This window comes from Humulus lupulus, chromosome 9, assembly GCF_963169125.1.
Source record: "Humulus lupulus chromosome 9, drHumLupu1.1, whole genome shotgun sequence".
Lineage (NCBI taxonomy): Eukaryota > Viridiplantae > Streptophyta > Magnoliopsida > Rosales > Cannabaceae > Humulus > Humulus lupulus.
Window position 1 is genome coordinate 147,249,444 of NC_084801.1, and position 23,566 is coordinate 147,273,009.

At 36.8% G+C, this 23,566-nt stretch overlaps 1 long non-coding RNA gene across 2 annotated transcripts; it reads right to left on the minus strand.

The window, feature by feature from the left end:
- Positions 1–10,741: 10,741 nt before the first annotated feature.
- LOC133802126 (uncharacterized) lies at positions 10,742–14,909 on the minus strand. 2 transcript variants are annotated; one of them, XR_009877154.1, is made up of 5 exons: positions 14,767–14,909; positions 14,580–14,647; positions 14,410–14,484; positions 12,662–12,723; positions 10,742–11,427 (listed from the first exon to the last, which is right to left on the minus strand). It is a non-coding gene; the product is annotated as an uncharacterized LOC133802126 (long non-coding RNA). The 2 variants fall into 2 exon arrangements; XR_009877155.1 differs by lacking the exon at positions 12,662–12,723.
- Positions 14,910–23,566: the final 8,657 nt, after the last annotated feature.

Genomic DNA, 23,566 nt, shown 5'->3' on the forward strand with positions numbered 1-23,566 from the left:
AACATATTATTGTCCGAACCAATATAATTTTGGTTGTTTTCTTTTCATTTCAGTTGGTTTTGATTGCTTGCTTTTAGTTCTTTAATAGTTATGTTTTTGTTGTTATCTCTGTTTTATTTGTTCTTGTATATTTTGAGTCGTGTTGTGTGTTTACAACAATTTTAAAGACATTTCTTCTTTCAGTTCGCGCATTGCATTACCTCAAAACATGTTTCTAATTGTTAACAACATACCCATTACAGTACACGATGAACTCATCAAAATTATAATAAGAAATTTCTTACCTATGGTTAATTTGTAAGGGAGCAAGAGAGAGTTGAGAGTCTTGTGAGAGAAAGTCCAAGAACATGTATTGTAAAAAGTGTCTCGATTATTGCTAGAACTTATTCACTTGTATAGGTGTCGAGTCAAGCTTTTAGCTTGTTGGAATAGTAGGTTGTAACAAAGTTAAAATCATAGTGGAACCTCATTTGGAGGAAACTGGATGTAGGCCAACATATTGTTGTCCAGAGCAGTATAATTCTGGTTGTTTTCTTTTCATTTCAGTTGGCTTTGATTGCTTGCTTTCATTTCTTTAATAGTTATGTTTTTGTTGTTATTTCTGTTTTATTTGTTCTTGTATACTTTGAGTTATGTTGTGTGTTTACAACAGTTTTAAAGACATTTCTTCTTTCAGTTCGCGCATTGCATTACCTCAAAAGATGTTTCTAATTGTTAACAACATACCCATTACAGTACAAGATGAACTCATAAAAATTATAATAAGAAGTTTCTTACCTATGGTTAAATCACTTGACATGTCAGCAACTAACTCAAAGCTGATTTGGAAATATGATTGGTAGCAATTAAATTTGTTATCCTTCTTCAAAGTGGCACAAACTATAAATTCATGCTTTGAGAGTCATTTGTTTACTTCTAAAAATTTGTTCCAAGAAGTAGAGAGAGAAGAAAGATTTAGTGTTTCCGTTGTAAGTAGAAGCTCAAAAATTCTGGTTCATGTTGTAAAGCTCTTGTGGCTGCTGTCATCTTGTAATCTCCATTGATCAATAAAGATAGTATAAAGCCTATAAGGCTGTTCCCGTGGATGTAGCGTATCTACCCGTGAAAAGCTACGTTTTTTATTACTTTGTCATTTTAGAAGTTTTTGCCATTTTATAGTTTGATTGTTAAGTTTCTAGTTTAGTAATTGTTCTTGTTTTGTGATTGAATGATCACAACAATTGGTATCAAGAGCTCAAGTTTTTAGATGTTCAAGAACATTAGTGGAATATCAAGAAACCTTCTAGCCAAAGTTTGAGGTAAATAAGTTTACGTGAACAAATGACTTTATTCTATGGAAGATTAAAATGAAGGCCTTACTGGTTCGTTAAGGGGTTGCCGAGGCTATTGACAACAAAGATCTTGTTGAGCTTGGTGATGATAAGAAGAAACAACAAGACATTCAAACCAAGGCTCATAGCACAATCTTGCTGGGTTTGGGAGATGAAGTTTTGCGTGAAGTGTCAAATGAAGAGAGCTATTGAGATATGGAACAAGTTAGGATCAATCTACTTGAAGATATCCTTGGCAAACAAACTGTATTTGAGAAGAAGCTCTACACTTTGAGAATTGATGATGCCAAAGAATTGAGAAAGCACTTAGATGAGTTCAATAAAATTTTTCTTGATTTGAACAATATTGGAGTGAAGATAGATGAAGAAGAACAATCAATTATCTTGCTGAGTAATTTTCGCCTAAAATGTATGAACACTTTGTTGATACAATTATATATGGAAAGGATACATTGACCATGTCCGAAAAAAGGAAACATTGAATTTGAAAGAGATCCAGAAGAAATCAGACGACAAAGTTGATTCTAGTGGTGAAGGGTCGTTTGCAAAAGGTAGAAACGAAAAGAGAGACTCAAAGGCACATAAGAACTATAATGGCAAAGGAGGACATAGATCAAGATCCAAATCTAGAAATGCAACTAGAAAGAAGTGTTATTATTGCAAGAAGGAAGGGCGTTTTAGAGATGAGTGCTATGCATTAAAGGCCAAACTAAAATGAGAGAAGAATCGGGACAAAGGAGAAGCAAGTGTAGCATCTAATGGATATGATTCAACTGATGTATTGGTGGTTTCAAGCACTGAATCAGGCTAAGAATGGATTTTGGACTCAGGATGTTCGTTCCACGCGTGTCCAAACAGAGAATTGTTTAGTAATCTTGAAGAAAAGGCTGGAGGGATTGTAAGTACTTGAACTTACGACACTAAATAAATGCGGAATTTTAAAGTTTTTCATAATTTAAATGACACTGAAAATCCATAAAAAAACTTTTGAAAGAAAATCCGGAAAGTTCTCCTTGCTGTCAAGATTTGGCTGAGAGGTTTTTCTTGGCCAGTTAAGTTCAGGAAGTGGATCCAGTGGCTGGCTTTGCCTCGGGATGGATGGTTCTCAATGATTCTTCATGCAACATGCGCAGCAGCGGTGTACCATATTTGGCTGAACAGGAATCAGTGCTGGCTTAATCATTTCTGTTTGCCGGTTTACCAGATAGATCACTTGATTAGATACTCTATAAAAGCTAGAGTTTTGAATTTAACTGGTAGTAATTGTACTTATAGACAAAAACAAATGCTTAAGTTTGCTTGTAATCTGTGATGTCTGTTCTGGTTTTTGTTTGAGGAGGGTTGTTCCTTTTCCTTGTGTTAGCTTGTATTTGCTTAGTAGTTAATTCTGGTCTGGTTTTGGCTGTAGTGGGTTGATCCTTCTCTCAGCTTTGGTTGTATTTGTTTAGTTGATCAATAAAATCCTTTCTTTGATAAAAATAAATAAAAATAAAATTAGTGTACGCACAATTAACAACAACTTAAAAGAAATCATTTGTTCAAATTCCTTACAACAATTCAAAAGTACTTAATCAAAATAGAAAATACTTAAAACTCAAAAGATGTTCCCACGGTCACCCCACATGTACATCTGGAAAGTCAGACTTGGGCGTTCACTGTTCCGCCTTGCCTTTCAACTTACCTACAACATGAAACAACTACATAAGCGATAGCAGTTAGTAAAATCAACTAACAAGGAAGAAGTACCAGAGATAGATACAACCCACAAAAGTACCATATACAAAATAACTACCAAGGATAAGAGCTTAAACCTTACCGGAACTCAAGACATAAAAGGGGGTACACGTCATACTACGATGACATGTATAGCACATAAACAAAATAATCCAAGCATTTTATTCAACTAACCATATGCTAATCATACCATAAGAAATTCTTAAACAAACATAAGAATTAAAGCATATATAATAACTACACAACAAACATAACCTTAACTTATCTTACCATAACGGGTGTACTACTTAGACACCGATTTACTAGGACTCTTGAAAATGTATCTACACACTCATTTTTAACCATATTATCATGGTATTGGACCGGACTCCTTAAAATGTCGTGGGTGTTAACCTGGACTCCATATTATCGCGGGCGTTAACCCGAACTCCTTAATGTCTCGGGTGTTGAACCGGACTCCTTAATGTTGCGAGTGTTAATCAGACTCCTTTATGTCGCAGGTGTTAATACAAGCTCCTTAATGTCTCAGGTGTTAAACCAGACTCCTTAATGTCGCAGGTGTTAAACCAAACTCATAATATTGAGTACGAGTACCTTTCGGGACTACGGTCACTAGTAAACCTTCTAAAATATTTATGAGAGACGGGACTTAATGATAAATAAAATTGAACTATTAGTAATCTCATATTGCAGCCACAGAAGTAAGTAGTTGACTTACTTGGATTCCGTAGCAAAAGCGGGGTTTCTCTTATTTGAAGTTGTCCTGTTCCGCTAGTGATTACTGTAGTTAGCCATACAGTTTAATTGGATAAATTATGGAAATTACTTAAAGTTTTTCAACATTAATTTGGGCATTATTTAACATAAACTAATTAAATTGAAGCATCATAACTTATACAGGGTTTTCTAATGATTAAGCATTTCATAACCAAAGCGTAAATCATACGTGATACTAAGATCTTGGTCTTAATTTTTAAGTCTTACAAAAAAAGCCCAAAACCTAACGACGCCGGGTAAACTTATGTTCTTAAATTCGTTCTGAGGTCGTAAAAGAGAACACGTTTAAGTTTCCAATGAAAGAATCATTTTTTTCACAAGTTTAGGAAAACTTAGGGCATTAGGACCCAGTTTTCTAATGTAAGGAAAAACAATCCCTTAATTAATTTACTTTAGATTAATAAATTATATTACCAATAATTTATAAGTCATAATTTCATTAGTTCCAAATATAATATTTTTAGCTCTTTAGTTTTGAAAACCTTAAAAATTCTAAGTGTTGGAAATTGATTGTTTTAAGTGAAACGACTAACTTTGAGACTTCGCCTTTTTAAAATCGTTTGAAAAATTCTTACAAGTTTTTATGGGATTGAACCTTGATATATAGACAAGGATTACGCGAAAGATTTTAGTCTAAAATGTCCTTTTTCAATCTGATATAAGTTTTCAAAACCCTTAAACCAGACTGTCCAAAAATGAAATTTTTTAGTTTTAACAACCTCATTTGTAAAATTTATAACCCATAAAATAATAAGAGTTTTCACAAAATGTTTAAGAGACATCATTTTCAATATATCGAAAGTGGTACAAAAAAAAATAGCTCCTAAATTCGTTTATAATCCGCTCAAATAATTTTTTTACAAAAATGCACTACAAGCTGCCAGATTTATTTTCAGATTGTATATCAATATTTCAAGGACCTTAAATTCTAATTAAAAAATCCGTTTTGAGTGGTTCTTAAGTCTAAAATGATGTATTCTTCTTATTTTACTCACATTTTACAAAATAATTATTTTTGGACCTTCAAAATGCAAATCTTACAGAGCACTTAAAACTGATAAAACTATTTCAGGTTTGCACATTGATCCCAAATTGCTTATAACTCAAAGAATATAAAATATTTTTAGGTGCTTCTTGATTCTAAAATTGTGTACTCTCTCTGAACTACACAAATATGATACCCTTTTTATCAAAACAGTTCATAAATTCATGCTTGACCGCTTGGAAGTCTGGTTACGATTTTGATAGCAAGCAGAGTTTTTCCAATGTCCTAAGGAACTTTGGATTCCAATTAACACAAAAATAATATAACCATGCATGAAACATGAAAACAAAGGTAAAATGCATGTTTTTTTTTTTTTACCTTTTGATGTTTGAAAAATGGGTGTAAGCTATTAAGGTTGGCTCTAGACTTTCCCCAAATGTTTCTCCACCTCTAACAACACTCCCAAACCATCAAGATCAAATTATACTCAAAGTGAGTATACACCGAAGAGAATAAGATTTAAAACTCTAGAAAAGACTTTTACCTTAAACTTGGTGCTTGAACTTGTGCATGAAATAACCAAGCTTGAATGTACTTGGAATAAGCTTTATGAACATTAGCAAGTTTTGTTCTCCTTCAATGGAGAGCAGATAACATTAGCAAGAGATTAAAAAAATGGAAAGAGATGGAGGAGGAGCTGTGGTGTTCAGTAGGGGTGAACATTTAATCTGCAAAAATCGAAAAATTGACCAACCCGAGCTTGAGATACCCAGTTTTGCTCAAAATCCAAAAAAATTGGGTGCACCCGAACCTATCCGAACCCAATTGGGTTCAAGTTTAATGTTTTAGGTGTGTGAGGGTTCAGGTAAAGCCCGAAACCCAAAAGGAAATCCAAAAAAAATGCCCAATTTTTTTTTTTCTAAATTCCTAAGTCTAACTAAACTAAGCCCTAAGCCCCAAGCTCGTGTACCTCTCTTTCTCTTCCCCGACCGACCGCAACCCCATCGGCTAGTCGCCCCTCCATCCCAAGCCCAACCCACAACACCTTCGTCCCTAACTCCAGCCGCCCCTTCGTCCCAAGCCCAGCCTGAGCCAGCCCCTCGGCCCCTCTTTGTCCGTCTCCTCTCTCTCGACCTTCTCACCTCTCTCTGTGTACCGCCCTGGTTACTCCAAGACCGTTATGGTGAACTTTGAACCGTGAATTTAACTCGCTAACCGAGTTCTTTGGTTAAAAACGTGCTTCTAGGTGTTATTAATAGGTTAAGGTGGAAAACCAATCAAAAGGAAATGATACATTTTATTTAAAACATAAAACTGTTCATGGGCCCATAAAAATGTTTACAAGTTATTTACGATACAAAATGGTCATTACTGTGTAAAATTTACAACCTGCCGATCTAAGTGGCAAAAATAGGGTAAACCCCCTAGTTCCCCTGAGAACTCCTTGGTCGTGGTGGTCAAGTGGCCGCCTAAGTACACATCACCACCTAAGCTCTCCACTCAAGGCTGGTTGAGCTTTTCTTTCCCTTTACCTACACAACATAGCACCCATGAGCCAAAGCCCAGCAAGAAAACTCAATAATGCATGTATATAATATCAAATGATGATCATGATAATCATACAGAGCTCATAGCCCTGAATAGATGAGTGAATATCACTTTGTAATTACGTTAACCATGAAGGAGCTTATAGCTCTAATCAGATGAGTGATTTAACACTTGAGGTTCTGGTAAACCATAATGAGTGACTAACGAGCAAGTCACTAGCTTAAATAGATGAGTGACTGATGGGTAAGTCACTAGCGTAAACAGATGAGTGACTAATGGGTAAGTCACTAGCTTAAACAGATGAGTGACTGATGGGTAAGTCACTAGCTTAAACAGATGAGTGACTGATGGGTAAGTCACTATGGGGCTCGACACCCATAGCCATGTGACTAAACAGTCACCGGGGCTCGCAGGCCCTGGCTCCAAATGACTAGCCTTTGGCTAGACAAGCACTTTTAGTTTTCATCGAACTTGAGGTCGGTCCGGTATTAATGCTCATTTGAGTCATTCAATGCAGATGTCGATTAGATCTAATCTTTGTCGGCTTGCGTTAACACGCTAAGACCATTCTTGACTCACGAGTCAATACCATGTGACCAGTGATCAGTACTACTGCCGAACTTGACTAATGAGTCACAGCTTCACAGTTGATACTGACATCATTGCCAATTCTGACTATTTAGTCAGTGCCATACACAAGTGAGCAAAATTTGCTAAGCATTCAATATTCAATCAATGTACACATTTAAACATTCAACATGCCTCATGAATAACCATGCATGTCACATACGGGGTGCAATTTTCTTACCTCTGATTCGAGCGAGAATTAGTGAAAGAACGACCCTTGAGAACGATCTGTCTTTTAGTTCCTTAGCGGTTACCTGGTCATAACCAATTATGGGATTTCATCAATAAAATGAATAACAAAGGTTCTTGAACCAAGACCTAGCCTCAGGGACATCGAATCCTAGTAAACCGGGTAGTAGGAACGATCCCGAGGCCTAAGGTTTGAGTTCCCATGATCAAAACACTATTTCGGCCTCAAAACCCTCAAGCGCCGCGACCCCCATCACTCTGAGCTGCGGCCCCTAGCCAAGACAGGGGCACCTGAAGCAAGAGTCGCGGCCCATCTTCCCTAGTGCCACGGCCCCCAGACCTCACAACTCCACCGCCCATCTGCAACCTGCTCGGGCCGCGGCGCCCAAGAATAGGGCCGCGGCCCCACCTGGGAAATCAGCCATAACCCTGATTTTCCACCTTTTAGTCCTTCCAAAAACCTACCTAAACATCTCCAAATCCAAAAATCAAAGTTCCCAAACATCCCAATGATCCAAAATCATCAAATCCCAAGGCTCAAACAAATCAAAAACTCATCAACACACAAAATCCAAATCAAAACTTAGAAACTCTAAAACTCAAAACTTAGATTACCTTTGATCAAGTTATTTCTCGCTAAATCCTTCAGTGAAGAAGCTTCTAATCTTTCCTAGGATCGCTATGCCTCGATCCTCGCTTGATTCCGACTCCTAAAACTCAAGTTTTCTCCGAAATTGCAACGAACGGTAAAAAGGAATAACGGGAGAGAGAGTCAAAGTGTTTGAACGTAATTTTCTTTCTGACAGGCTACTTCAAGCTTAAGTAACCTCAAATAAATCCTAATGCTTGGGGTCCCAAAAACACCCTCGGGGAAAAAATAGTCAAAACTCCCAGAATTCCCTCCTGATCTCACTAACTCCCAATATATCCTCAAATAATCATTCTCATTATCCAATATCCAAATAATTGACCTCGTTATGAAAAAATCGCTAACTTGCAACCTAAGATCGTCTCATGCCGAATAGCTCGAATACATCCACATAATAATGGGATCTCACTCATAAATCACAACATGCACCAAAATATACAAATATGCCCTCAATGGCCCAAATTACCAAAATACCCCTGTGATAAAATGTGGACCCACATGCATGAATTTAACATCATATTATAATATAATTCACATAAACATGCATATAATCATTTAATGGCATAATAAAACAATAATGTCCCTCCCGGCCTACTGATCCAGCCATTAAACCGCATTAGGGATTTCAGGGCATTACACTCTGTATCTCACACTCTGCTATCCCTCCATCCCAAGCTCTCTTGTCTCTCACCTTTCTCTGTCTCTCACACTCAGGCAGGTCGGCAGATCAGAGGCACTAGGCAAGGGAGATCGGCAGACAACACCACTCACAGCAGTGACTTGGATTCAGGCAGTTATGTAATATATACTATACAATCTTAAACTAATATTAAGTTTACAAATATTATTGTTTGATATATAAGTGAAGTTTAATAGAATATGTTAATGGTTTTAAAAGATTTTTTGGTGTAAATAATATAGAACATATGCAACCATTATCAAATCAAATTGACATATGCATATCATTATTTGTGTGTTTAAATCAAAGGAAGCCACTATAATAGATCCTATTTTTGTTTTGTTTTGGATTTATTAAATCAATATAAGTATTTGGTATGTATATATATATGTCTAAGGCGATATGCTAAACTTTTATTGTTTATTTTTGTGAATTTACAAGTTGGTGGTAAGTTTGAGAAGAAGGTGAGTATCGAGTGGTCGATAAATTTGAAGAGGTCGCTTCTACTCAAAAGCTTGAGGTAAATCGTATTCTATTATCTTTCTTTTAGTGGATTCTAGGCTTGTGTGTGAATGAGTGCTGCTCTATTGTGGTGGATTCCAGGCTTGTGTGTGGATGTGTCTTTCTCAGTTGTAGTGGATTTTAGGCTTGTGTGTGAATGCGTGCTGCTCAATTGTGTCCGAGGTTTGGATTTGGACATTCAAGTTTCAAAATTTGGAAGGAGAACAAAGGAAGGACAAAGACCTTTGTATTTTGGAAGAACTAAAGTTTGTTTAGGGACTTATTTTTCTTTGGTAATATCTTTAGTTCTTTATGGATTATGGATTTTATGGTTATATTTTTTGGACTTTATGAACCAAATATTTTAGTGTTTAGTATTTACTATTAAGACTTGGACATTATGATAATATGCTTGTATGTATTTTGGACTCTGGACTTTATGACTTCTTTTCTTATGTTTGTAATTGCATTTCAATAAAATGTTTTTATAGATTTTTGTTTTTCAAGTTTTGTGTGAAATAAAACACTTGTTTAACAAAAAATAATTCAACAATTATGCTTTTGGATGTTGGCATGTTGCTAAAAAGTATTTTTTTTTGGTAAAAATACATTACAAAAGTAAAAAAAAACTCAAAAAATGACATTTTTACATAAAAAAATTGTCAAAGCCCATTCAAGGCCCAAATCCGAAACCAGTCCATTTGACACCCGAACTCGAACTAACCCGACCCGATCCCCCCCGACACCCGAAACCCAAAAACACCATAAATCCAAAATTGTATCGGACGACATCTGTACTATTTTCTTGCACCCCAACCCAAGAAATCCTGCTTGATGTTCAACCCTAGTGTTCAACTCACATAAGAAAAAAGAAGAAGGAAAGGATCAAAGGATTTACCTTGAACTATGCTTGAGCTCTAGGGTTAGAAGCTTCACTGGAGTCTTAGCATTTTGAGAGAGAGAGAGAGAGAGAGAGAGAGAGAGAGAGAGAGAGAGAGAGAGAGAGAGAGAGAGAGAGAGAGAGAGAGAGAGAGAGAGAGAGAGAGAGATCTGATTTTTTTTTTCTAATTTGTTTTCTTTCTTTACTTGTTGAAATGGTACTTGAAAACTACTAAAGTGCTAGGAATAGGTGTAGCTAAGAGACCTTTCATTTATTTTTTTCCTTGTTTTTGTTGAAGAAATAAAACTAATCATGGCCTTTTAGGAGCACATGACCAGCCACCCCTATAAATTACTTTCCTACCCCTATTTTTATTAAAAAAACAAAAGCTTTAGAAATTCCACAAGGCCAAAATGGTCATTTTGCTGCAATAAATTTCCTACACACTTTTGCATAGTTTTATGAAATAGAACCTTAGGGTAAAATTTTAAATAGAATAAAGTATGACGCCATGAATAAAATAAATTCAAGGTCATAAATTAAAATGGCACTTTAATTAAATTATGTAATTTGCCACTAAACATTATTCATACCACTTAAGTGACATTTCTTAATAAATGTCCCTAATTCTAATTTTGTTTACAATTCATGAGAGACATAATTTATTAAATTAGTTTATTTTATCTTCCTTATTGTATGCCCAATAATAATCTTTGTCATAATTAACCAAATTCTTAAAAATATGCAAATCGAGAATTTCCCAGTTAGGGATTTTTGACTCGATTAAAAATCAAGAGTCTCGTTAAAGTTATAAATCTCATATTTCCCATAAAGGCTAACATTTAACATACAAGAACTAGGTTCCCACATAAAAATACATAAAATAACCTTCCAACTATTATTCACATAATATGGGTACGTAAACAGATAGAGCCCAAAAACGGGGCGTTACAACACCTACAATTTATATAAGTTTCATCCTAGAAGCTCAAAACAATTGACGGTACAACTCACACATCTTATCCTCGGGTTCTCAAGTTGCTTCTTCAACCCTGTGGTTACACCACTGTATCTTGACCAGTGGCATAGTTTTGTTTCGTAACACCTTATCTTTTCCAAAACTTTTATTGGCTTCTCCTAGTAACATATCTTTGGATCCACATCTAGCTGCTCGTAGCTAAGTACATGGATGGGGTCTTTGACAAACTTCCTCAACATTGTAACGACCCTCAAAACACACAAGACCAAAAAATGGAGAAATCTAAACTTTTACTTTAAATTATTGTACCAAAAATCCATAAAAAAAACTTTTAAAAAGTCGTGTGCGCACACTTTTAGTTTAGCAAACAGAAATACAACTTCTCTTCCACAGAGTTATAACAAAACAATTATCCCAAAAGAAATAACAAACTTCTAGCTTTTTCTTTTCAAATGGTGATCCATCAAAAACCTCCCCAGGTCAAGCCACATGTACATATCCACAAGCAGACTCCAGCGCTCGTTGCTCCACTTTACTTTTGCACTTACCTACAACATGAAACAACTAGGTAAGCGAAAATGCTTAGTAAGAATAGCCTTGCACACAAATATACTAAACCCAGTAATGGGTTGCCTAAGGTAGGTATTACTACCGATCACTAGGGTATTGGATAAATTCCAACCCTATCATACAATTCATAATAATAGCCATACAGAAAATCAAGTACATTGGTTGCGCCCAACAACCCATTTTCATACATATCATACCAATCTGCATTCAAGAAAATCCCCAAAACATACAATATAGAAAACCATATCCGAACAATAACTTTAATTGTTTCTAACAACCAAGTTCATACATTACACAATAACCTACACTCAGAAAATTCCTAGAACATACCATATGGATAACCATATCTGAACAATAACTTTGGTTGTTTCTAACAACCAATTTCACACATAGCACGATCACCCGCACTCAGAAAATTCCCAGAACATACAATATAGATAACCATATCCGAATAATAACTTTGGTTGTTTCTAACAACCAAGTTGACACATAGCATGATAACCCGCACTCAGAAAATTCCCAGAACATACAATATGGATAACATATCCGAACAATAACTTTGGTTGTTTCTAACAACCAAGTTGACACATAACACGATAACTTGCACTCAAAAAATTCCCAGAACATACAATATGGATAATCACATTCGAACAATAACTTTGGTTGTTTCTAACAACCAAGTTCACACATAGCACGATAACCTGCACTCAGAAAATTCCCAGAGCATACAATATATCACTCATATTGTAATATCCTGCACTCAGAAGATTCTCAGAATATTCAAATATATTTAACACACATCATGACTAAGCAATTAAATCATCAACAAGGGATATGGGCCTCAACCTGGTTCCACCGTTAATGTCCTGGCTCCAACCCGGACTTTATTACCATTGTTCTGGCTCCAACCCGGACTATATATTCACCATGTCCTAGCTTTTACCCGGACCATGTATTCTTACTGTGTCCAGGCTTCAACCCAGACTATATATTCTTACCATGTCTTGGCTCCAACCTGGACTATATTATGCTAAGGTTCTGGCTTCAACCCGAACCTACTTACCATTTAGCCACAGAATGCAAAAGCATTGCAAGAGTAGGTATTAAGCATACCTTGGTCTTAATGACCCCAAAAAAACTAGTTTAATCTACTACTACAAGCACACACTAGTATATTCATGTTGTAGTCAAGAAAGAGAAAGGCTAACTTACTTGGAGTCCTTAACTCCTAGCTGGATCTTTAACACCGCTGTTCATTTTCCTTTTCGCGGTTACTGTAATTAATACAATGTACTTGGATTAAACTATGACATACTCTTATAACTAATATTCTATGATAGCTACATGCAATAAAGTTCTCTTAGAGACTCTATACTATACCCTCTTATACACCTTACAGTGTATAAGGCTGGATTTCGTTTCAGTATTTATAGTAACATGAGAAAATTAGCCTCACCAAAACACGCTCTCCATGTCGTGCATCTTAATATTCTTTAACTAAAGAACTCTCTTATCGGATAACTCGTAGTTTGATTTTAGGAAAATGAGTTTTACTCAGCTCCTATCTTTAGAAAAATACCAACTTGTTGTCCTCTTATGAAAGTTTACCGTTTTCTATCATTTACCAACATACTGCTTTTTGACCCTTTACAAATAATATATGACAAAGTTATCCCATCCTTACCATTTTTATCCATAACCTAGGATCTCTTTTATGTTATTTTTGAAAAGAAGGGCAATTGGACCCTTAACTTAAAAACGGTAAAAATCAACTTTAAAATTAACTCAAGCTAATTTTGGATTGATTAAGTCTCCAAATCCTTAGTTATCTTCGCAAGGAACTATTTCTTTTCATTTCCAAGACTTACTTCCACTATTTAACTTAAAGTGGTAAAGTCTCATTTTTAAACTTTTGCCCTAAGTTGAGTTTTGGGCAAAAACCCTTAAACTATCGTTCATGTATTATGTGTCATAAGGATGGAAACTAAGTGAAAGTCTCACGTCAAAAACTTGTTTTCGGTTAAGAGAACTAACCTCCCAAAAATCATTTTTTGTTAAGGTTCAAAATTACAACTTTTCAGATTTTAGGGAAAACTTAGAAAACTTATTTCTCTTAAACTGTGAAATTTTTTTCTCTAAAATTTTACTGGAGTCCTTATACACATCTTAAATAATTCCCCTCAAAATTTCATAATTTTTGGAATGGAAAAATCCATTCAAAATTTTAAAGAATTCTGGGCAGTGCCTGCTGCCCAAAAGTTTTCCCAGATTTTAAGGTAACTTTGAAAATTCACTTATCTTACACCATAGCCCAGTTCTTTCTAAAATTTTACAGGGATCTTTATAAATGTCTATATTAGCTTCCCTCAAAATTTCATAATTTTTGGAATAATAAAACTCATTAAAATGTTTAAAGCAATCTGGGCAGTGCTTGCTGCCCAGAAGTTTTGTTTCCAGATTCTAGGGCAAACTTTGAAAAATCATATCTCTTATACCTTAATAAATTTTTCTCTAAAATTTTATAGTGACCCTTATAAATGTTTAAAATAACACCCTACCAAATTTCATAGCTTTCTGATTAGTAAAACATGTTCAAAAGTCAAAACAATCTGGGCGGTGCATGCTGTCCAGAAATTTTCCAGATTTACATCAAAATGCCAAAACGTTCATAACTTGGGTTTAAAAATGCATTTTTACGATTTTCCAAAGCCTATCATCAAGTACTCACAAATCACTATGCAACTAAACAAATATTTTTCACAGATAGAGGCAGTAGAGTGCGATTTTACCCGTTGGAAGCCAGACCACGAAATTTTGGCAGCATGCCACACATAAATCATCATACCACACATAAATCTCAGCCTTAAGCATAAAATAATCTCAAAGCTATTGAAACACCCTATACAACCAGATCTACAAGAATCACCACAAAACATAAAGAACTCAACCATAGATTCTACCTTTCGAAGCCCTAGCTTGGAGATATGTTCCTTAGCTCTTCAACACCTTTCCTTAGTGCTATAAAATCTCAAAACCTAGCCCCAAGTTCCACATGAAGATTTTTAAGAGAAGGATTAGGGTAGAAAACTTAGATGAGGAAGAAAACATGCAAACTACCAAGATTTATTACCTTGCTTCCACTAGATCACCAAAGTGTTAACTCCTTGAGGTACTACCCGTACAAGCCTCTCTTGAACCCTAGAACACAAGATCACAGCCATGCATGACTATTATATCACATGAATGCAACATAACCCATAGGTTTTCGAGTTTGAAGAGGAAGAGAGGAAAAAAATAGAGTAGGGTTCGAAACTTACTCTTCCCTAGTGTGCTCTTGAGCTTCTCCCTCCTTCAATGGGGGAATGAGTGATCTTGGCTCTTGGAGAGAAAAAAATTGCAGCAATGAAGAGTAGAGAGAGACTAGGTTTCAGTTTTGGGGAGAGAGAATGGAAGATGTTTTTTTTTGTCTTTCTTGAGGGAAAAGGAAATTAAAAAAAAAGATTAGATGTGTAAGAGGGAAATGATTGGGGTTTAGCCAATGAGGGGGCTAAGGCTCTTACTCTTCCTAGGGTAGATGTCCTAGGCTCTTGAGAGCCCTAGGCATAGCCTTGCTGCCCACTCTCTCTCTCTCCTCCCTTGGAAATGACCTTTATGCCCTTGCTCATCTTTACATCTCTCCTTAGACACTCAAGAGCCCTTTGGTAATTTTACTCATCTAAAATTCCCTAAATTTTACCCTATAGTTTTTAAATATCTCCAAGCTTAATTAATTTAATTAAATGTGACCCAAAAATAAGATTTGTCACATATCACATAATTTTGGTAGTTTTATCAAATTGACCAAAATGCCCTTAGAGGCTCGAGCAAGAAATTCTCATTCTTAAGCCCGGTTGATTGGAATTCAAACCTCAATAAATTTTTCTTAAACTTATTGGCTCGACTATAAAGTCCCAGTTGCCAGACAAAAATTAATATTTTTATGCCATAGTATTTCTTATTTCATTTAATCCGAGATTTTTCTCCCATTAGGGTTTATTCCTTAGTTCGAGACCAATCTTTCTTTGCATAAAGCTAGATTCTTTACCGGATCATTACAGCGGCTATAAAATTCACATATCATTGCCAATTCATATAATATCATTTATCAAAATAATATTTCACATAATTCTTCACTGGCTCCAACCGGCTACTAACAGGTGTTTAAAACACGGGATGTTACAAACATAGATACATGGAAGACGTCATGTACTAAAGACAAGGTGGGCGGAAGAGCTAACCTGTAAGCTACCTTCCCTACTCGCTCAAGTACTTTGAAGGGCCTTATATACCTTGGATTGAGCTTCCCTTCCTACTCAATCACATAACTCCTTCTAGTGGGGCAATCATCAAAAGAACCTTATCTCCCACTTCAAATTCCAAGGGCCTTTGCGTAGGTCCACATATTTGCGTTGCTGATCTTCTGAAATCTGTAACTATTGTTGAATCTTTTGGATGTCCTCGGTAGACTAATCCACCTTGTTAGGACCCAAGAATTTCCTTTCACTGGCCTCATGCCAATGAATAAGGGATCTGCACTTTCTCCCGTACAATGCTTCATAGGGTGCCATCTTGATCAAATCGTGGTAGCTGTTGTTGTATGAAAACTCTACCAAAAGAAGCTTTGTGCCTCATGATCCTTGAAAATTCAGCACCCAAGCCCTCAACATGTCTTCCAAGGTCTATATCGTACGTTCGCTCTGCCCATTGGTTTGGGGATGAAAGCTATGCTAAATTTTAACTTCATCCCTAATCCTTCTTGTATTCCCTTCCAAAATGCCAACGTGAAACTCCCATCCCGATCAGACACTATGGATATCGAAACACCATACAGATTTATTATCTCAACTATGTATATTTTGACCAACTTGTTTGCAGAGAATGTGGTCTTAATGGGAAAAAAGTGCGCTGACTTGGTCAGCCTATCCACAGTGACCCATACAATGTCTTGTCCCTTAGGAGTGGTAGGTAAGCCTGTAACAAAGTCCATCGTGACCATTTCCCGTTTCCACTCCAGGATTTCTAGAGGTTGTAAAAGTCTAGCTGGTCTTTGATGTTCGACCTTCGTCTGTTGGCACGTCAAACAGTGTGCCACATACTCTACCACATCCTTTTTCATCCCTGGCCACCAAAAATACTTTCTTAAGTCTTCATACATTTTCATGGTGCTAGGATGCATGGCATAGGGTGCATCATGAGCCTCGTACAAGATTTGTCGCTTGATCTTCGCATCGTCCAGTACATAGATCCTACCCTTAGACCCTAGTACTTTGTCATCAGATATATGAAAGTCTGACCGCATTTCCTTGATGGTCTTGTGCTTAAGCGTCACCATCCAATGATCCACCAGCTGTCCTCCCTGAATGGCTTCCATAATGGTGGGTTTGACTGTTAAGTTCTATAAGCGTCCCATTAAGATTTCTATATCCATGGTAGAAATGTCATTTTGTATCTCTTGAGGAACCTCATGCACTGTCATCACATATGCCATCGGTTGCCGACTTAAGGCACCTGCTACTTTGTTGCCTTTCCCCGGATAGTATAGGATATCGCAATCGTAGTCATTAAACAGCTCCAACCATCGACGTTGTCTCATGTTCAATTCCTTTTGAGTGAAGAAATACTTGAAACTCTTGTGGTCTGTGTAGATATCACAGTGAACGTTGTAAAGGTAATGTCTCTAGATTTTTAGCACAAATACCAGAGTTGCCAGCTCCAAATCGTAAGTGAGGTAGTTTTTCTCATAATTCTTCAATTGTTGCGATGCATATGCGATCACCTTCCTGTGCTGCATCAATACGACTCCTAATCCTTGTCTTGATGCATCACTGTATATAATGTACCCCTCTGTTCCTTTTGGAAAACTTAGGACCGAGGCAGTGGTTAGCCTCATTTTTAACTGTTGTAAACTCTTTCCACACTTCTCAATCCACTCAAATTTGGCATTCTTGTGGGTAAGAGCAGTCGGTGGTGAAGCTATAGTCGAGAATCCCTCCACAAATCTTCGGTAGTGCCCAGATAAACTGAGGAAGCTTCGATTTATTGGGCATTCTTGGGCTATTCCCACTGATTTACTGCCTCGATCTTCGCAGGGCCCACTGACATTCCTTCTCTAGATACCACATGGCCCAAAAAACTTACTTTCTCCAGCAATAATTTGCATTTTGAGAACTTGTCGTACAATTTCTGATCCTTTAACTGTTGTAGAACCATCTCCAGATGCGTAGCATATTCTTCTTTGTTCTTGGAATAGATCAAGATATCATCGATAAAAATGATGAAAAAATTGTCGAGATATTTCTTGTAATGACCCAACTAATTCTAAGACTTTGGACCATTAAAATTACTATTCATAAGAAAACATACATAACTTTATTAAAAAAACTATAAAGTAAAAGTTGAAATACATAAATGCGAGGTATGGGATCCCATTGTTTGAAAAATAAAACATAACTTTAACTTAAATAAATTAGTTACAAAATTTAAGTGCAGAAAATACATAGAAAACATAATTAAAAAGACTGAAACAACGTCGTTCACGTAGTCAACCGAATCCATTCTTCCTCAATACACAATCCCAAGCCGCCAAGAATCTTTCCGCCGCCATAACTATTTTCTTGCACATATAAAAATAAAGGAATGCGCCTAATGCCCAGCAAGGAAAATCTACTAAAAGCATATAAACATAAACATAAACTATAAACATATGACTATAAAGACGTATACCACATAGGACTACAATATTAATGGCCATTATGACATGTGATAAACCATCTACGTCCCCTGTCTAATATTTGAGGTAGGTTAGATCACATGATAGTATATGATAACCCATCTAGGTCCTCTGTCTAATATTTGAGGTATGGTAAATCATAACTTTAAACATGAAAATAATAAACACTAGGGCTTGCTAACTAAGCAACTATGAGCCCTAGATAAAAACATAACATAGCATAACATAAAATTATCATAACATATTATACATAAACATGACATATAAACATATAGAATCTATCCTATTTTCCTTACCAAAACCGGGATGTGAGAACAAGGACGGGATTTTGAAACACTCCTAAAACCAACAATGAGAAGGTGAGTATTTCTAAAAGAAAAGAGATGAAAAGGAATGAACTAAACCACTGAGAAGAAACTTACTGACAAGAAATCTTAAGTTCAAAGAACTTAAATACCTAACCAAGAATGGAAAACAACAAGTTAGGATTTAAGTAGAGAAAACTAAAAGAAACTAATGAAACATACATAAATGAACTAGGAATAGGAATACCTTTGAATGCACTATTACCGAACTACACCTCGATATCGAAAAAACACACTATTAACCTTACTTCCCAAGTGTTTAATAGGCTTAAGATGATAAAGCTTATAACCCCAACCCAAGTGTTTAACACTCTAAAGTAAACCTAGCAGCTTGAAGGCTCTTAACTCAGCTTGAAGAATGAAAGAAATGGCTGGGTACTAGGTGCTATTTATAGAGTTCAAGAATGAAAAAATCTTCTTTTAGCTTGAATAAAAATAATGAATATTTAATTGAAAAATATTTGAATATTCGTTCAGGAGAGGCTTAAGACTCGGTCAAAAGATTCAAAGGCTTGCTAAGAGGTTGAGGATTAAAATGAGCTCAGTTTCAAACCATTTAAAAATCTTGCCCTAGAGCCGATATATCGCCCATGGTAGGCGATATATTGCCTGGGCTTATATCCTGAGGCTCGTCGAAGCGTTCGTGCAAAGTTACGTGTTTTCGTATTCCCCATGTGGCGATATATCGCCCCTAGAGTTGCAATATATCGTCATACACTGAAATATTATACACGTAATTGCACTTTTTCAGCTTAATTTGAATTGAGTAAACAACTTTGACTGAGTCATATAACGATTTTAAAGCCGCTGGCAGATTCTGGGGTTTTCAAATATTTCTCTTATAAAACTATTCCTCAAAAATACTTAATTTCTCAATAAACATGCACATGACAAGTGCCATGATCTTATTAGTTCTATCTAAACCTTATAGTATAATAAATATCATCTTTATAAGTAAGTAAAATTCTTGGACTCTACAATTCTTAAACACCTGGTTCATCAGAACCATGAACGCTGCTGGTGCATTGGTGAGCCTGAAAGACATCACAATGAATTCATAATGACCGTAGCGTGTGTGACAAGCCATTTTGGGAATATCTGCCTTCTTCACCTTGAGTTGATGGTAGCTGGATCGTAGGTCTATCTTGGAAAAGACTGAAGCTTCTTGTAACTGATCGAACAAGTCTTCGATCCTAGGTAGCGGATAACGGTTCTTGATGGTCACCGTGTTCAGCTCCCGGTAATCTATACATATCCTCATAGAGGCGTCCTTCTTTTTAACAAAGCCCACTGACACGCCATGGAGAATGACTTGGCCTTATAAACTTTTTATCTAACAACTCCTGTAGTTGTGACTGCAATTCCTTGAGTTCTGTCAGTGCCATTTGATATGGAGCCTTCGAAATGGGTGTCGTCCTAGGTATTAGCTCTATTTTGAACACTTCCTCTCGATCCGGAGAAATACTTGAAAGATCATTAAGGAATACTTCCGCAAACTTACATACGATGGGCACATTTGTTGGTTGTAGTTTTGTCTCCTTATCCTTATCCAGTATGCTTGCCAGATACCCAATACATCCATCGTGCAACATCTTCCTAGCCTTCATCACTGAAATCATTGCGAATTTCTTCTCCTGAGACATTCCTTGGAAGATGAACGGTTTTTCTCTCTTTGGGTGAAAAACCACTCTGCGTCTTTTGCAATTTACAACCGCACCATACTTGGATAATCAATCCATACCCAATATGAGTTCGTACACACATAATTCCAAGACTAACAGATCAACTGTCAGCTCGCGACCCTCTATCCAAACAGGTACAACTCTTACCTAGAACCGTACCAACAAATCCTCCTCAGAAGGAAAGGATATCCCACATACAGTTGGTAAAGGTACAAGAACTAAACCTAGCTTCTTAACAAAGGTCGTACTTATAAATGAGTGAGACACACCTGTATCCATTAAAGCATAAGAAGAAGTTTGAGTGATAGAAATCTGACCTGACACCATTTCCGATGTGCCTACTCCTTTCTCTCCTTGGGTAAGTGCAAAAACTCGCGGGGGAGCTCTGATTTGTTTCTGGTGAGAGCTACCTCCTCTCTTGCCTGAGTTTGGGAATTGTTTAGTAAAGTGCCTTGGTTTCGCATGGGCATAACATCCCCCAACCCTACATTCACCAGGATGATGTCAACCACATTTGTTACAGAAGGAACAATTTTCAAAATCTCGTCTAGGCTATTTATTGGGACCATTCATTCCTGGGGTTGGAAGGTCCACCCTTCCCCTTGTTCCCATTATTACGGTTGAATCTCGAGCCCCCTGATTACTTGATCTTTTGGAAATCTGGTTGATCCTGGGAGTGAACCTCCCTTTAGGACCAATCTGATTGAAATGAGATTGCCCAGAATAGTTAGGAGCAAATCTCCTCTCTTCACTCTTTTGAGGTTCCCTTTTTTCAAAGTTGGCCCACGCTTCTTTGCGGATAGCTCTTTCCACCACTTCAACATAAGTTTTTGGCCCCGTCTTTCCAGTGTCAAAAAATTTGACAATGTCTCTTTGAAGCCCTCGCATGAACCTGTTAAACTTGGTAGCTTCAGTGCTAACCAGATCCGGTGCAAAGTGAACTAGTTGATCAAACTTCCGAACATAGTCTTGTACACTTATAACACCTTGTCTCAAAAAGGTAAATTCCTCCACCTTGTGATCTATCATAGTCTTGTTATAGTACATGGTATTGAGTAGATTTAGGAATTCTGGCCATTTCATTTCTACTACCACACGTCCCTTCTTAATTGCGTCCCACTAGATGTGTGTGTCCGACCTTAATATATAAACAACACAAAGCACATTTTCTCAGTCAGAGATTTCTGTGAACTCAAAGATCCTCTCAAGTATGCTAATCCATTCCTCAACTACCATAGGATCAGTTGACCTTGCAAAGGTAGATGGATTATGTTTGCTGAATGTTTTCGATATAGGTTTCGATCGAGTGACTCTTGGAGCTTCAACTGGTGGATCGGCTTGTCCGGCTCCAGCCTGTTGCTCAAGGACTTGGAAATTTTCCACAGCTGGTACTCGATTGTTAGGAGCATTATTGGGTGCCACCAGAGGCCGTTGTAGCAAGGTTTGATACATTCTACCTGGCGAACCTCAGCATTGGCCTGCCTTTATCTATCATGCTCCCTTTGTTCCAACTGTTTCGCCATTGCCCTCTGCAAGGCTAGTACTTGTTCCACCAAAGTGGGTGGATTCTCTTGTGACATGTATCGTTACTAGCGTGGAAACTCTTAAACAAAGCCAAAAGAGAAAGAATCAACACTAGAAACCAAACAACTACTTATCATAAAATTTAAGTACACAAAACACATCATTTAAGAAAACATGCATAAATTTCATTAACAAAAGGACAACCATAAAATTCAACAAAAAAAGTACCCCAATACAAAAAGATCAATCTTTGCCTAGTCAAAACATTACTAGTTTTGGGTAATTAACTTAAAACTAGTCACAAAATTAGTTATATCAAAGAACTTAGGGTTTATTTCTACCCTACTAATATCCAAAAATAGGCTAAGCATGGTAAGTCTAAACCATGTCTTTTGTACAAAAGTCGTAACCCTCATAGACTACTATTCTAGGCATCTGGCATGTAATGCCCTGGGTAGCCAAGACCGTTACACTGTGTATTTATAAAGGTGCGGGACTTGCTAATCAAGTCATTTAGTTAAAAACGTGTCACTGACATCACTAATGAACTAGGGTTAAAAGGTTTTGGTCATAAAATATACATTTCATATAATTAAATGTTTTACACAAGGGATCCCAAAAGAAACAGTGTTTGAAAGTCAGTTTACAAAATTTCCAGAGTACAATCCACCGCTAGCCACTCTAAGGGAAAAACAGACATCTATGGTCCTCCCGTTCTTGGTTCTTCCTCAACCGTGGCAGCTGAGTAGCTGATCATGTACATTCTTCCCTCAGAGCTCTTCGATCCAGGGCTGATCAAGCTTGCCCTTGCCTTTACCTTCACCACGTAGCACCCGTGAGCCAAGGCCCATCAAGAAAATATAACGTTATGGTACAAACAATAATAACAATTGAATAAACTTTAAAGCATGTTCATATACTTAGCATACCACATTAATCACATAGTCCATGGACATAACTAGAGAATCAATAAACCAACACTCATCTATTCAACATAACAAATTCATCAATCAATAATAATAATCAATTCACATGATAATCAGGGTCGACGCCCTTAGGTCGCGCCCTCTGTTTACCCCACTGACTCCGGTCTGCTTAAATCGAGCTCAGTGAATAATAAGCTATCCTCAGCTACCAGTGGCTGAGCCGCGCCCTGTGCACCAATGTAAACTCTAGCACTCTTAGGCCGTTCATATATTATTTACATGGCATAATACCATTGTAATGCCCCGAAATCCCTAATGCGATTTAATGGCTGGATTAGTAGGCCGGGAGGGCCATAACTATTTAATTATGCCATTAAATGAATATATGCATGTTTATGTGAATTATATTATAATATGATGTTATATGCATGCATGTGGGTCCACATTTGATTATTAGGGTGTTTTGGTAATTTGGCCCGTTGAGGGCATATTTGTGTATTTTGGTGTATATTGTGATTTGTGAATGAGATCACATTATTATGGAGATATTCGAGCTATTCGGCATGCGGCGGTCTTATATTGTGAATTAGCGATTTTGTCATAATGGGGTCTTTTATTGGGATATTGAGAAATGGGAATGTTATTTGATGATAAATTGGGAGTTATTGAGATCAGGAGGAAATTCTGGGAGTTTTGACTATAATGTCCCCGAGAGTGTTTTTGGGACCCCGAGCACTAGGTTTTATTTGAGGTTACTTAAGCTTGAAGTAGCTTGTCAGATAGAACCGCACGTTAGAAAATCCTTTTTCTCTTTCCGTTAGTTCATTTTACCGTTCGAGGCATTTTCGAAG